The following is a 15,151-nucleotide window of genomic DNA, read 5'->3' on the forward strand; positions in this document are numbered from 1 at the left end:
GATTTTCTGTCTTTTCGGGGTCGTACTGCCGTCTTCCTCTGCTGGTCTTGTTTATGTAGTTGTGAAATCGCCAAAGCATGTCAAACAGAAAGACAAATAGGAGGTGGGAAAGGAGAAGTGAAGAGTAGTGATACATTTTTTTTTTTAAATGCCATTGTTAATTGTGATGTCAGGGCCCCATTGTTCAGTGTTCCGTCAGGGCCCCTTGTGATGTCATCCAGTGACCGGACCCCTGACAATTTCCAGGAACAGCTGAGGATCCCATGTGCACAACAGGCCAATCAAAACCAAGGTACGTGGAGGTCCAAACACTTCATTCAGTTGATAAATAAGCCAATTAATCCGTTAGTCAGTCTTAATTGGATTTGGGGTGTGAGCAGACTGGGCAGGTACCGGAACAAACCTACAGCTGCGCTGCATTAGGAGATTTACAGACTAGATGCAGGTATGAAGCAAGCAGCACAGCACTGGGCAGACAGAGGACAAGCTGAAGTGCAGACTGAGGCAGGACACAACTTTCCACTTGTTATATATATATATATATATATATATATATATAAACATCAAAAGGATGAGGCAGCACTCCAGGTAAAGTGAAATGGTGGATCTTTTATTCCCTCTGCAACGTTTCAACCGTCTCAATGCGGTCTTTCTCAAGCATATCACAAGGTGTCATACAAGGGTATATATACCCACAATACATAGCAATCTATTATAGTGACAATTATTCAATACACAACATGGTTAGTCCATACAAAATATAATAAAGTGCATAGTGCAATCTACAGTGAATCTATCTGACATGATTACATATAACGTGATGATTTACATATCATGATACATTACAATACAATGTGTACAAATCCAGCAATTCTGGTAACGGCCTCAACTGTGAATTAATTATTGGCCTGTAATTCATCAACACACTAACAGTCACCTGTGTATCTATAAAGAGTGCAATTATAACAACTAAAGTTAAAAACAACTCACACCGTAGCACATGTGCAGGGGCGCCAAAATCCGCGTCCTCACTGTCGAAACGCGCATGCCCAAACTGTCAGTCGCGTCACAGACGCGACACCATCCAGAAAGAAGCCAGGAGCCGTCACCATGGAAACGTGACGTCAAAGACACGCGACCAGGGAAGCGGCCACATGACCAAACCAGAGGCGTCGCCGAGACCCGCCCACGATGCAGGGCCCGCGTCACCCGGCCAGACACGCCTACCAAAGTGGCGTCGCTGCTATGGCAACAACAGGCCCAACACCATGCACAGCGGCCCCACGAAGTACCGCGGCAGGCATAGGGCAGGCGCGAACTAACAGAAATCAGCGGAGGGAGAACAGTAGGCCTAAAATAAAATCTATGAAGGCAGACAGGCGAGGGTTAGTGAACACCTCACCGGGTCATCATACATATTTAGAGATCGGAGTGAACGTGGTCCGAGTATGTCGGCACCATGGGTAACCCCTAAATAATCTGTGCCATACTCATGTTATACGACAATGGGACGGGGACCACAGGGCCACGTCGTTCTCACGATCATCACCCCCGGTCCATAACGGACATGGGATCCAAGACACGTCCATGCCAAGGTACCCAGATCCAGAAACCGTCCCTCATGTCTATGAGACAAAAAAAGAAACCACCACTCCAGAAAAGTAATATAGTTACAGTAGACCCATTGAGTTTCTTATTGAAGGAAATACAGTTACACAGGCCCCAAAGATCTCCCCCAACGCCACATATCGACAAAAAGACGCCCACTGTCCATGAACAACATAGGTGGAGTCCCAATAACTGGAGAAAGAAAAAGAAAAAATATATGTAAGAGGATGAAATAGAAAAATTGTACATATATACACAATTAAATTCCATAGTTGATGACACCAATAAATATTCACATACACGAGGGCACGGCAAATTGAGGATCCAACGGGAGTAGCAAAGAGCCCCCTCCTATACCACACTCCACTTGAAATCGACATTGAGACCATAAGGTCTCAGGGTGTTGAGGCGATGAATCCACCTCAATTCCCTCTGTTTAAGGGCCAGCGTCCTATCCCCTCCCCTTCTAGACAGGGTAATCTGGTCCACTAGCATAAACTTCAAATCCTTCTCCCTGTGATTAGCCTCCACAAAGTGTTTTGGAACGGGCAGATCTTTTCTTTTTTGTCTAATTGAGAACCGGTGATTATTCAAACGTGTCTTCATGTCACAAGTGGTCTCCCCAACATAAAGGAGACCACAAGGACAGGAAAGCACATAAATCACAAAGGAGCTATTGCATGTTAAAAAATGACCAATCTCATATTGGGTCCCTGTAACTGGATGCGTAAACTTCTCACCCTTGGTCATGTAAGAACAGTTAACACAACCCAGGCAAGGGTAAGAACCCCTCCTCCGGGAGCCAATATGAGATTGTACCAAGGTCTTAGTAGGAATGTCTGCCCGTACCAACTTATCACTAAAATTGGCATCCCGTCTGTAAGAAAGCAAAGGTGGCACAGTCAAGGCTGTAATATTAGGAAAATTACTCCTAAGTATTGGCCAGTATTTACGGACAATCTGAGCAATAGAAGCACTCTGTTCCGAGTACGTAGATATAAACGGTATCCTCTCAATTTTACTACATGTATTCTCAGATGGTACCTGTTGTAGATCTCTCACCCTGATGAGGTGTTTATTAATCACCTGAGCAGGGTAGCCTCGTGTTTTAAACTTATGTACCATCTGTGAAAAACGAGTAGGGAGTAGGTCAGGGTCCTGCACCACCCTTTTGACCCTAAGTAATTGACTATAGGGTACAGAGTTTATGATTGACCTCGGATGACAACTGCTGTAATGTAACAGCGTGTTACAGTCAGTAGGCTTGGTATAAATATCCGTAGATAGTGTGTTGTTCACTATAGTGACCGTGGTATCAAGAAACTGGACATGGGTGGCCGAGTGTACCAAGGTAAAACTAATGTCCGGGTCCATGTTATTCAGAAAATCATGAAAACTCCCTAACGAGGTGGAATCACCCTGCCAGATGAGGAAGACGTCATCTATGTATCTCCACCACCCCAGGACATTCCTGAAGTGGTGGGATACATAGACAAGGTCCTCCTCGAGGGCCGCCATGAAGACATTGGCATAAGTGGGTGCCACATTCGACCCCATGGCGGTCCCTCGTAACTGGAGATAAAAACTCTCCATAAACAGAAAATAATTATTTCTCAAAACCAGATCAAGAAGATGGATAATAAAATCCTGACAGTGTAAAGAATGGCTACTGCCCGACAACTGCCTCCGGACTGCAGCCACCCCCCTATCATGGTCAATGGAGGTGTACAAACTCGTTACGTCAAAAGATGCCAGGAGACAATTGTCCGGCAACACAATGTCAGAGATCTTATCCAAAAAATCACCAGTGTCCCTAATATATGACCTGGCAGTAACCGCATATTGTCGGAGTAATCTGTCAAGAAAAATAGAGATGTTGGAGAAAATGGAGCCAGTGCCCGCAACAATGGGGCGGCCTGGTGGGTCAATCAGTGATTTGTGAATCTTTGGGAGTACATATATAACTGGTGTACGTGGTTGTGACACAGATAAAAACGATTAAAGTTCACCATCAATAATATCCTGACGCAAAGCTGCGTCCAGGACCTTCTTGATGCATCCTGCAATCTCAAACCTCGGATCACCAGCCAACTTCCTGTAGACACTCGGGTCACCCAGCTGTCTCCTGATCTCCTGGATGTATTTAGAGGTGTCCATGACAACAACCGCACCACCCTTATCAGCTGGTTTGATGGTGAGGCTGCTGTCATGGCACAACCCCTCCAAAGTGACAACCTCAGAAGAAGTCATATTGGGATATTTTAAAGGCATATTGGTAGCCTCCTCACGTAATGAGGCTACATCCCTAGAGACAGCCTTCTTAAACGTTTCTAGAGCAGACGAACCACTATGTGGTGGAAAATCACTCTTATTGAACAACCCAAAGGATTTCAACCTCAATTCAGTACCAGCAGTCGATTGCTCCACAGGAGGGCGGCCTGCAAACCATATCTTGAGTTCAATGTTCCTATATAGGCGCTGCAGGTCGACCTCCAGATTGAACCAATCGACCCTGGTTGAGGGGCAGAATGAAAGGCCCTTAGACAACACCTTAATTTGTAAATCAGACAATGGCACAGAGGAAATATTTACCACAGTAGACAGATTATTCACTGAGCCTGATTCCCCTTCCTGCGCAACGCCATAGGTTTGATTGTTCTTGGCGATTTGGGATTTCCGCCACTTGTGGTGTCTTCTGCCACCCCGTCTGGTTCTCTGACTGTCCCGGGGCCCATCTCTAAAAAAGATTTCATAGGTGTAGGGTTTTGGGTGGCCGACGACCCAGACTGTCCCGACTGGTAGTGTTTCCTGTTATTACTCTATCGCTGTGAAGAGAACTGTCTCTTGGATATGTCATTTTGCCATGTATAGATTTTGCCTTTAGCGTAATCATCGGCGTCCCGCTGCCATTTCTTCCTTTTGGTGGCTTCTTGTTCCTTGGTAAATTTAGATAAATACTCCATACAACTGTCCTTATAGACTTTAAATTCATCCTGCCCCAGCATAGTTTCGAAAGCCGACGTGGTCTGGGCTTGCCGCGTCCTGCTATCCGCCAGTTCCTGTTGTAGATATTCCAAATTCAGGAGAATAATGTCATAGGCATATTTATTAGAGATCTGTATAAACTTTTGCGTATAAACAGATTCGGCAGGGAAAAGATTCGGTTTAAGTTGTGAACGTATGCCTCTAGGGATTCTATGTTCCCTAAAATATTGACCAAGAGTCATTAGGTGCAAGTCAGTGGACACAATCTTCTTGGCGTCTGCCTAAAAGCTTCTCTTTAACTCAATCAAGGTGGGTGTGGACAAAAAAGAGGGATCACTCACCAGACCCCGCAAGATCCTCTCCTCGTCCGCCCTGGTGTATGTGAATACGTCGGGGAGATCCATATTGGAGATCCAGTAAGAAATGGAGTAAGGTGCAAGCTGGGGAAGTCCAATAATACAGAAACCAAAATGCGGATCCCAGCAGCACAAGACAGAGATATAGGTGCAAGTCCTCTCAGCCGTGGGCTCAAGCGGCTATAGATAGATAAACATCAAAAGGATGAGGCAGCACTCCAGGTAAAGTGAAATGGTGCATCTTTTATTCCCTCTGCAACGTTTCAACCGTCTCAATGCGGTCTTTCTCAAGCATATCACAAGGTGTCATACAAGGGTATATACAGTTGTGTTCAAAATTATTCAACCCCCACTGAAATTGAGTGTTTTGGCCAGTTTGACATTGATTTTGATCATTTCAGTCATCTTGTTTACAATTAAATCAAAGAGGCACTTGTAAGTCAGACAAATATCACATAACATTTATAATGAAATAACCACAAATGTATTTTCAGTGCTCACATCATTATCAGTTTTATTCAACCCCCAAGTGACATTCAATCTTAGTACTTAGTACAACATCCTTTTCCAGTTATAACAGCTTTTAAACGTGAAGCATAGCTTGACACAAGTGTCTTGCAGCGATCTACAGGTATCTTCGCCCATTCTTCATGGGCAAAAGCCTCCAGTTCGGTCACATTCTTAGGCTTGCGCGCTGCAACTGCTTTCTTTAAGTCCCACCAGAGGTTCTCAATCGGATTTAAGTCTGGTGACTGCGATGGCCACTTCAAAATGTTCCAGCCTTTAATCTGCAACCATGCTCTAGTGGACTTGGAGGTATGCTTGGGATCATTGTCCTGTTGAAAGGTCCAACGTCTCCCAAGCCTTAGGTTTGTGACGGACTGCATCACATTTTCATCCAATATCTCCTGGTACTGAAGAGAATTCATGGTACCTTGCACACGATGAAGCAAAACAGCCCCAAAGCATGATTGACCCCCCGCCATGCTTCACAGTAGGCAAGGTGTTCTTTTCTTCATAGGCCTTGTTCTTCCTCCTCCAAACATAGCGCTGATCCATGGGCCCAAACAGTTCTAATTTTGTTTCATCAGTCCACAGAACACTATCCCAAAACTTTTGTGGTTTGTCCACATGACTTTTGGCATACTGCAGTCGACTCTTCATATTCTTTGGAGACAGCAAGGGGGTGCGCCTGGGAATTCTGGCATGGAGGCCTTCATTACGCAGTGTGCGTCTTATTGTCCGAGCTAAAACTTCAGTACCCACATCTGACAAATCTTTTTTCAGTTCCTCAGCAGTCACACAGGGACTTTTCTCCACTTCGCGCTTCAGGTAGCGCACAGCAGTCGAAGTCAGCATCTTCTTTCTGCCACGACCAGGTAGCGTTTTAACAGTGCCCTTTGCCTTGAATTTGCGAATGATGCTTCCTATGGTGTTTCTTGGTATGTTTAACATCTTTGCAATCTTCCTATAGCCATTGCCCTTCCTGTGAAGAGAAATCACCTCTTCTCTTGTCTTCCTGGACCATTCTCTTGACTTCACCATGTTTGTAAACACACCAGTAAATGTCTAGAAGGAGCTGAGTATCACAGTCCTTTTAAATCTGCCTAATTGGTGCTTATTATGCTTGATTGCTGCTCCTTGACATCCACAGGTGTTTTCAATACCTGATCGAAAACACTTGAATGAACCTCTGTTCTTAAGAGTGGTAGTCTTTAAGGGGTTGAATAATTGTGTCAATGAAGAAATCACAAAAAAACACATTTAATACTGTATTACAAAAACAATTGATGTCATTTTAGTTGCATTTGGTTCTTTAAAAAGTCCTTGTAAGATTTCATTCTGAACACAATTGCAAATGTGCACTAAATTCCCTAAAACCCTTTACAGCATTGGGGGTTGAATAATTTTGAACACAACTGTATACCCACAATACATAGCAATCAATTATAGTGACAATTATTCAATACACAACATGATTAGTCCATACAAAATATAATAAAGTGCATAGTGCAATCTACAGTGAATCTATCTGACATGATTACATATAACGTGATGATTTACATATCATGATACATTACAATACAATGTGTACAAATCCAGCAATTCTGGTAACGGCCTCAACTGTGAATTAATTATTGTCCTGTAATTCATCAACACACTAACAGTCACCTGTGTATCTATAAAGAGTGCAATTATAACAACTAAAGTTAAAAACAACTCACACCGTAGCACATGTGCAGGGGCGCCAAAATCCGCGTCCTCACTGTCGAAACGCGCATGCCCAAACTGTCAGTCGCGCATGCCTAAACTGACAGTTTGGGCATGCGCGTTTCGACAGTGAGGACGCGGATTTTGGCGCCCCTGCACATGTGCTACGGTGTGAGTTGTTTTTAACTTTAGTTGTTATAATTGCACTCTTTATAGATACACAGGTGACTATTAGTGTGTTGATGAATTACAGGCCAATAATTAATTCACAGTTGAGGCCGTTACCAGAATTGCTGGATTTGTACACATTGTATTGTAATGTATCATGATATGTAAATCATCACGTTATATGTAATCATGTCAGATAGATTCACTGTAGATTGCACTATGCACTTTAGTGTTAAGCAAGATACTAGTATTTTGCTGTATTTGTGAGAGGAGAAGCTGATTACATGGCTACTTACTTGCACCTGTGAGGCCAGGCTGGTTGGGTACTAGGCTATTTATAGGCTCCTGTAGGCCTAGGCTGACGACGGTTCAGCTGATTTCACTACCTGTGAGTCAGCTCTAGGATACAGCAGCATGGTGTGGAGGCTCCTTACGGCTGGGCGATGGCAGAATGTCTTAGCAGGGCGCTGGTATTCACGGTAGGATCGGAGTGGTTTGCACGGGACCAACGCTGCGGTCCGCGACATGTAGCGCTAAACGGTTGTATGAGGGTTGTTAGTTGGTTCAAGTCATGCACGCTGTGTTTTTATATCAATGGTAAGGAAAAAAATAAAATAAAAATGCTGTGGTATTGCACTTGATGGCATGGTGCCTACAGGGCGGCATGCGATGCGCAGTACTCTGGTTCAAAGCAGAGCGGGGTGCTAACGGTCTAGTGAATGCTCGGCTGTCTAGGGGCTCGTTGGGGGTCATTGCATATAGTTGTTGGCCTAGCAGGCGCCTGGTGTAGGTATGGTCGCAGGTTTCCTCTATTGGAAAAATAAAATAAAAAATGTGTGTGTTTTTAACATGCAGGGGCACATCCGTAGCTAACGCCAAACATGCAAGGAGTTGGGGCGTGTATACCAGGGGTCTCTATGTGGGGATCCATGCAGATCAATCGAGGCGCCCGCATTTGAGTTCTGATGCTCCTGTAGGTAAGAGTGGTTTATCTATAAACTGTATGTTATGGGCACGCATGTATCAGTGGTTCTGTGCTGGGGTATAGGTGCATTATATGTTGCCTTATTGTCGTTGCTCCAAGGTTCATGTTCATACACGTTTTGTGTTTTTTGGGTGGTGCTGTGGTGACCATCCCTGAGAGTAAAAAAAAAAAAAAAAAGCCTGCAGCATTATGTGGGGGCGTTACCTTCAAAGCTATGTCCATGTGTCTGCATTTACAATTTATACTCTGTTCACCACTAGAGCTGCGTTCATGCGTTGCTGTTGCATAACATTGATACCCTGTTATCTCAGATTGCATTCACAGCTGCGTTATACAGTGCTCTTCATGCTCACAGCTGGGCCCATACCATGTTTCAGGCACTACTCACATCCACAGCTGCGTTCACCCACCTGTTCATACATCACTTCGGCTTCCACTTAAGGCCGCATTTTCCTTTTCATTGCTACATCATGGTTACTCAGTATTTTCTCTGGGGCAGTCAGTGCACCGCTCTGATACCGTTCTCCTAATGAACATAACTGCTTTCCTTCAGGTTACATTTCTTCCCTCGCTGGCGCCTGGCCCCGCCATTAGGGTCTCTCACGCCTGGCGGTTAATAAGTCCTGTCACGACTACAGGCGATTACGAAATCCTGTCACGTCTACAGGTTAATAAGTCCTGTCACGTCTTCAGGCAATTACGAAATCCTGTCACGTCTACAGGTTAATAAGTCCTGTCACGTCTTCAGGTGATTACGAAATCCTGTCACGTCTACAGGTTAATAAGTCCTGTCACGTCTTCAGGCGTTTACGAAATCCTGTCACGTCTACAGGTTAATAAGTCCTGTCACGACTACAGGCGATTACGTCCCGATCCATTATCAGAGTTAAGCGGCATATGCCATCCTCTAAGTTTTTGGGTCCTTTATTAATAATAAGAAATAATTTAAGCAGTGGCCTGGGGAAGTATAGGTGTAGTATTTGCTACCAGCAATAGTTGGTGTCCGAGCAGGGCCCTTAGCGAATGGTTGGACTTCATTAAGCCCTTCCATCACATTCACCATTGTTATTTCAGTCGGCAGCTCCCGGGTTCAGACCTTCTTGTAATATGTTCATATGATCGTCAACATAGGGGTAAATCGTTTCTGACTACCGACCGCTCTTTCAAAACATCAATTTTAGCTACCTCCAAAAACAACGGCACGTGACAAAGAGGTAAGGTATATAGAAGTCGCTGATATGTACGGTATATTCCGCACCTTCATCGGGTAGAGTTTTCGGCGTTCAAAGCGGGAATCGTAATGGTATGTATATATTTACTCTAAATAAGGTCTATGCTTTTTGGCCCCTTTAGGCTGCCCTACAGCAGCAGTTACGGCACAATTCTACTGCTTGTTGAAGTTAGGGTTAGATAGGTTAGGGACACCTTTCTGATAGCCGATCCGAACATAAGTGTTAAGCAAGATACTAGTATTTTGCTGTATTTGTGAGAGGAGAGGCTGATTACATGGCTACTTACTTGCACCTGTGAGGCCAGGCTGGTTGGGTACTAGGCTATTTATAGGCTCCTGTAGGCCTAGGCTGACGACGGTTCAGCTGATTTCACCCACCCACCCACGCCATCTTACAGTCACTTCATATAGGGGTGGCCCCCTTTAGGCTGCCCTACAGCAGCAGTTACGGCACAATTCTACTGCTTGTTGAAGTTAGGGTTAGATAGGTTAGGGACACCTTTCTGATAGCCGATCCGAACACAATTATATTTTGTATGGACTAATCATGTTGTGTATTGAATAATTGTCACTATAATTGATTGCTATGTATTGTGGGTATATATACCCTTGTATGACACCTTGTGATATGCTTGAGAAAGACCGCATTGAGACGGTTGAAACGTTGCAGAGGGAATAAAAGATCCACCATTTCACTTTACCTGGAGTGCTGCCTCATCCTTTTGATGTTTATCTATCTATAGCCGCTTGAGCCCACGGCTGAGAGGACTTGCACCTATATCTCTGTCTTGTGCTGCTGGGACCCGCATTTTGGTTTCTATATATATATATATATATATATATATATATATATATATATATATATTTTTTTTTTTTAAACCTTTCAGGTTAGATATCAGCAACATAATATGAAACATCAGTGTATCATCAAAGTTGCCTCTATCAACTCATCATCGGTTCTCTTTTCTTCTCTTATATATATATTTTTAATTTTTTTATTTCCTTTATTTACTTGAACTTTGTCAATCCTTCACCAAAAACCTCCACTTCTTGTGCTTCCACACTCCCTCTGCATCCATATCACTCTTCTGACGATCCCAAACATAAATAACATACAATCTCGATAGGATTAATCTCACACAATCAAAAACTAATACTTCTACTTTTTCTTGAAAACAATCAAATTTCATACATCCCATAAACTTTCCATTATGCATATCATAATGAACCACATCATCCTCACTTTTAATTACCCACTAGCACCCATTCCAAACATCGCACTTTTTGCATTAATATGAGTAACACTAGTCAATTCCTTAACCAATCCTCCAAGCTTGTCTCACAGATTCACTTTCACCACACCCTTCTCTTGGACACACATCAGATTGAATTAATTATCTTCTCTTTTGGTACTGGTAAAATATTCTGACAACACATCCATGCAATCTCGTTTTGCCTATTTGTCACATCAACAATAGAAAAATTCTTCTAAACTCCTATTGCATCATCCGATCTTAAATTTGAGATATCACACACAACCTCATTTTGTCAAATTCTCCTCATCACTACTTTCTTATCTTTAAAATCATTCATACCAAAAGACCACTAATTATTCTCCTTAATAAAATTTGCAATCATCATATACCACATGGGACACCTAAAGGCAACAGGTATTCTCGCATAAACCACTTTAGACCATACAACATCCATCCAGCCATGTATCGTACCATACATGAACTCTTATTATTCTTACCTAACAAACACACAATCAACTTAATATAATTAATACATAAAAAGAATTGAAGTTTCATAATCCCTAACCCACCATTCTCAACCAGCTTATATACATATTCTCTTTTGAGTCTCTCCATACGGCTACTCCACAAAAAGGTAAAAATCTTTTTCTCAACAATCTTCACTTTCTTTCTATTTACCGGATATACAGAAAATACAAAAAGAATAATCGGCAAAACAACCGCCTTAATAATCAAAATCTTTCAACAAGCGTAAGTTCGCTCATCCTCCAAAAATGTAATTTCTTTTCAATCTTCTTACCACACTCATACCAACTTTAATTCTCTTTTAGATAATCATTGAACCATACACCCGACCCTTTAACCACACCTTCTTTATTTTTCACATCTTCCAGTCTAGTATACTTGTCACCAAAGTATTTAAAAATACACTTGTCCCAATAAACCCTAAATCCTGATGCTCCACAAAATAAATCCAAACATAATCTTCTTCTCATCGCAGCCATATTATCATTTATTATTACAATATCGTCCATATAACTCAACACATTCACAGTTTTACCCATACTCCCAGGAATCAACATTCCACTCAGAACTTTATCTCTCCTCATCAGACATAGTAAAAGTTTAATTACACAGATAAACAGCATAGGTGACATCGGGCATCCTTGTCTTACTCCTGATTGAATCACAACCTCCTCACTCACTCTTCCATTCACCAAAAATCTACTTTTGACATCTTTTATATAAGCATTTTACGCAGTTCAAAAAGACCTTTGGTAAACCCATTCTATACAAAACAACAAACATAAATTCATGCTCGACCCTGTCAAAAGCTTTCTCAAAATCCACCAAAAAAGTCATACATTTCGTTTTCCGATACATACTATCTCCAATTAAACCTGTAATAATACCAAATTATCAAACATACTCCTACCCGGAACAGCACATACTTGATCCTCTTCAATTACACTCCCTATCACACTTCTCATTCTACCTGCCAACATTTTAGCAAACACCTTATAATCTATTTAACAAGGAGATAGGTCTCCAGTTTTCAAGTTTAATCAAGTTTCTTTTATGTATAAGAACAACTATACTTTTACATAATACATCATGCTCCCACATAACCTGACAAATCTCCACCAAAATTTGATATATAAATCCACAGGTATTCCATCCATTCCTAGGGTTTTATTCTTCTTATTTCCCATAACAGCATTCTTTAATTCATCAACCGTAATTTCATCACTCATTAGACCACACTCTTCTTCACTAAGTCTTCTTTCCATATGTCTCAAAACATCATCCATTAGACTTTTATCAATCCTCTTTTTAGAATTTTTTTTTGATAAAACTCCTCCCCCACGCCCATTTCCTTTACCACTAACACATCCTCCATCCTTATTCAGAATAACATCCATATTTGGGTTTTTTTCACACATTTTTTAAAAAAGAATCTAGTACATTTCTCATCTTTTTCCAAAATTTCAACTTTTGATCTATAAATAACTTACCCGTCTTTTCTATTATCTTTTTCCTTTGTATTCTTACATCCTCCAATAAATCTTTCACCTCAACACCCATTGCTCTCATCTTTAATAACCATTTATATCTTACATTTAAGTCATTATATTTATTTCTCAACATTCGCGCTTTTTTATATCCCCATTTAAAAAAATATATATAATTTTACCCTTTACCCACTCCCACCACATTAACACATCACTCTACACATCTTTCCTTTTTTTCCATCTCTCATATTCAGTCTTAAAAGCAGCTATAATAAACTCATCCTCTAAAAGACTTATATTTAATGTCCACAAACCACGACCATATCCTTCTTCAACGTTACTTTCTACACAACATAACATCATATGATCCGTTACAATCTGCCACAATTTACCACCAGTCACGTCCTTCTTTTCACCTTCAATCACGCAGTTGAAATCCCCTAATAAAATTGTAGGTATTCTTCCAGACAAAAAAAAGATAAAAAAAATTCAAATACAATCTTTCCTCCTTCTTAACAGAACCATACACATTCACAATCCGCACCTTCCATTTTCTAAATTTAACAACCGCAATCATACATCTCCCCAGTTCCACCACCGTGTAACTATCAAAACTCATTTCCTTATTTTTAAGCAAAATCCCCACCCCATCTCTCCTATTTGATAGAGACCCAGACCAAATGGAAGCCCGATCTGTCCAGTCTCTCAGCTGAGGAGTCCGCTATCCCACACTCCTGCAAAGCAATTATATCAGCTTTTTGGCTTTTGAGAAAGTCAGAGGGCAACCCTCTTAGATCTTGATTTTAGTGACAGCGCATTAAGTGTAGCTTTGGTAGCCATGTAAGGATTTTTCCTCTAACATAATTGTCAATCCTCCTCTGCTTCCTTATCCTATTCCCCTGGGATTCGAAAAGCCTGAGCCGAAATCCCTGGCCTCTAAAAATACAACATTATCCGGAATAGGATTTTCAGGGTACATACCCTCTCTTAATGGACTTGGCTTGATGTACTCTTCCGGCGTCATCCGGACCTTCTGCCTTTTTGGAGCCGCACCACCACCAACCTGTAATCGCAGTTTAGGAGCACTATCGGCCTCCAATTTCTCAAACACCTCTTTTCACCCTTTTTAAACAACAAAACAATTATACTCTCTTTCATACTTTTTTTGTTAAAATCCACCTATCCAATACCTCCTTACTTACTTCCCACACATAAACCCCAATCACATTCCAAAACGTACAATAAAATTCTACAGGCAACCCATCACTCCCAGCTACTTTCCCTTTCCTCATCCCATTCACAGCCTCTTATATTTCTCTTTTCCTTATATCACTGCTCAAAAAATCCTTATCCACCATATTCAAACTCCCTTCCACATAACTCAAACATTCTTCTTCCAAACCTACAGTCACGACTCTTCTCTGAAAACAACTCAGAATAAAATTTCCACACTTCATCCAACACCTCATCTTTCCTCATTACTTCCACACCGTCCTCTCTAAACACACTTACCATTTCAGTTTTTTTTATAAAAGCCTTCTTGAAAAAAAATGTTGTAAACTTCTCATCTTTTCTTTAACTTCAACTCTCGCTTGTGCCATTATTCTCTTCCCTCTTTCATCCAACATCAACTTCACAGTTTCATTAGTTTCTCCACATCCATACAAATATTCTAATCTTCTCTGACACCTTTCATACTCTTCCCTTTCTTAACAAAAAATGTCTTAGTTTCTTGCTTTGCCCATTTCCACCATTCAGACACACTATAGAATTCTCCCTTCCTTATTTCCCAAATCCTGGACCACTCCTTATATTGCTCACAAATACACTCATCCTTCAACAAAGATACATTCAATTTCTATACACCCTTCCCATATTCATACCTACCACCATTGCTCACCACACACTCAACCCAGGCATGATCCGTGAAAGGAACCCTTCTCCTTTTAAACTCCATGACGGAAAAGAACCTAGAAATAAAGACAAAATCAATTCTAGATGAAATATTGGGTAAAACCAAAAGAACCATCATCTTTCTCTAAATGCATCTTTAAGATTAAATAGACTTGTGGTCGGGGCTATGCGTTAACGAACCTACCCCTTCATTCACCCACAACAGAACTAAGCGGTCTGAATTGTGCCATAACCGCTTCCGTCGAGAGTACACCTGAAAGAGGCCAAAAACCCAGCATGAAACACAAGACATGTATATTGCCATATTACCACGCCCAACTCTGAAAGGCACATGAAATTTCACTAACAGGGTTTGGAACATATCGGCCGTAACAAGACGAGCGCCACCGGCTCAACTTACGGATAAAGTGTGCCGGGACATGATT

The 15,151-nt window shown here is 41.7% G+C and overlaps 1 protein-coding gene across 1 annotated transcript in view; it reads right to left on the reverse strand.

The window, feature by feature from the left end:
• Positions 1 to 14,053, reverse strand: part of LOC122941847 — a 32,261-nt gene extending 18,208 nt beyond the window's left edge. The window contains exon 1 of the transcript XR_006390529.1: positions 13,794 to 14,053. The gene's annotated coding sequence lies outside the window, so the exon portion shown is untranslated. The remainder of the gene's footprint in view (positions 1 to 13,793) is intronic.
• Positions 14,054 to 15,151: the final 1,098 nt, after the last annotated feature.

The sequence above is a fragment of the Bufo gargarizans genome, chromosome 6 (genome assembly GCF_014858855.1).
Source record: "Bufo gargarizans isolate SCDJY-AF-19 chromosome 6, ASM1485885v1, whole genome shotgun sequence".
In the NCBI taxonomy this organism is placed as follows: Eukaryota; Metazoa; Chordata; class Amphibia; order Anura; family Bufonidae; genus Bufo; species Bufo gargarizans.